Raw genomic sequence first — 2,259 nt, 5'->3', positions numbered from 1 at the left:
ACTGCAGTTCAAGTCAGTCAAATCAGACTTTAGATGTGGGCAACATTCTTCAGAATGTTTTTGCAACTTCTAGAATTTCAATATTCAGTCAATATTGAAAAACTTTGTGGTTGTTAAGCAAAGTTTCAGTATCTCTTAGAAGCTGGTTAGAAATGCAAATTGGTGTCCCCTCAACCTATTTTCTAGAGCATTCCAAGTTCTTTATTTTATTTATTTATTTATTTATTTATTTATTTATTTATTTATTTATTGTGGCACCAGGGATTGAACTCAGAACCTTGCGCTTCTCAGCCAAGCACTTATTCTACTGAGTTATCTCCCTGACCCTGCATTTCAGAATGTAGTCAACCTTCAAAGACACTTCAAAGCTGTTTGAACATATTACTTCATGTTGTTATCTACTGTTTGCAAGTTTAAATGTTTAAAATGAATATAGTTGATGTACACTACTGTACCATACTATTGCCTTCAATAAAGCAACAGAAACATACACACATAATCGATGTTCCTATTACCCCTACTCTTTCGAGACTCATCAATATATTCTGAATGTGAACTACACATTAGGTGGTTTTTCTCTGACAAAAATCATTACAAAGGTCAACTAACATACTCAGGGCACGGAGTGATGACCAGCGGAGAACGTCGGGACTTGACTTTTATATCTCCTACCCACAAGGGCCACTGTGGGAATTAAGAAACTGAGTTAATATGGGAAACCTTGCTGATTGCTGGTTTGGACTAATACTTCAGGGATTTTCTGTAGTGTGGAACATACTATACACTACTCAGAAAATGACTGCTTTAATTTTAAAGAGGAGACAATTCAAGCATAAACCTTTAAAACTATCCATACCATAACAGTAAATAGGCATAGATTTTGGTGAGCACTTTCATTTTTCAAAGTGTTATGCTGAATAAATGCAGTAAGATATATGAAGGTATACCACTTATCACCTAGAATTGAAAATAATTATTGAAGAAGTTCAACCACAATTTAGACTAGGACTGCAGGTTTTAATAGATCTTTGAATCATCAAATTTCAGTGTTTTGGGTTGAATACTCATTAAAGTATTTTTAGGTCAAAGTACATGTGTGTAGTACATAATGTTTATGTATTTTAATGGTTCAATATATTCAACTTTGACTTTTTATAATGTATGAGATGGGTTCTTTCCAAAACATGAAATTAGAGATAATAAATAGGAAAAAAGTATTTAAAGCTTTTTTGCCTGTAGATTTAATTAAACAGAACTCTACTTTGTAATGTGTGATGATTCAGACTCTGTACCTGGCAAAATCCAAGCAGTAAAAATGCTATATGCAGTTCACTATTTTATCCAGAACCCTAGCTTCCAATGTTGATTTGCTTATAAAATTGTGCAATTTTTTTAATCCTTCCAAATCATTTGCAGTCAAAAAATACAATGCTGTTTCTTTTCTTCCTCCCTTTCCAGTAAAAAACAAGTGCAAAGAAAGATTAACACTCATGTACCATTTACACTTCCTTATTTCTGATTTTCTTTTTCATTCTAGGAACACACTGGCATTATTTAAGACATAAAAAGGTATACAACATAAAACACAAATGTACATGTTCCCACCTCTCAGTTAATTAGCAACACATTTACAACACAGGTGTAACATCCATAAATGCTTCCTGATTACATAATTCTTCCTTTTGAATTGGTGCTTCACCATTCCTATGTATCTCTTCATAAAAAATTTATAAGCTGCGTATCCTCAAGCCATATGGTATATTATTTTGAATGTTTGAACTTTATCTTTTTTTATGTATTTGGTACAGGGTCTACAGGGGTTAGAGGGTCTCACTATGTAGACTGGACTCATAGTGATTCTCCTGTTTTCAGCCTCCCAAGCACTGGGATTACAGGCACACACTACCACGTCCAGCCTCATTCACCTTCTCAACATGCCCCCAGGGGCATACTGGCATGGGAACATTTGAACTTTATATTAATGGTGTTATAGAAGACGAATCACTCTGCAACTTGCTTTACTCAGCACTAAGTGTGAGAATCATCTACGCACACATATGTGGCTTATGTTCATTTTCACAGCAATGTAGTGTCCACTCTGTGACTATTTGAGTCCTGGTTTAGGGACTATAACAAATACGCATTCACACTTGTGAATGGAGCTGAGTTCTCCCCAGTGCTTTTTGTTACATTCTTTCCAACCTTTGATTTTTGTATGTTTACCTTGTTTGCCTGTCTGCTGCAAAGTTAGGCCTCTTT

The sequence above is a fragment of the Octodon degus genome, unplaced genomic scaffold (assembly GCF_000260255.1).
Source record: "Octodon degus isolate 3935 unplaced genomic scaffold, OctDeg1.0 scaffold00039, whole genome shotgun sequence".
Classification (NCBI taxonomy): domain Eukaryota; kingdom Metazoa; phylum Chordata; class Mammalia; order Rodentia; family Octodontidae; genus Octodon; species Octodon degus.
This window is presented reverse-complemented; position numbering follows the sequence as displayed.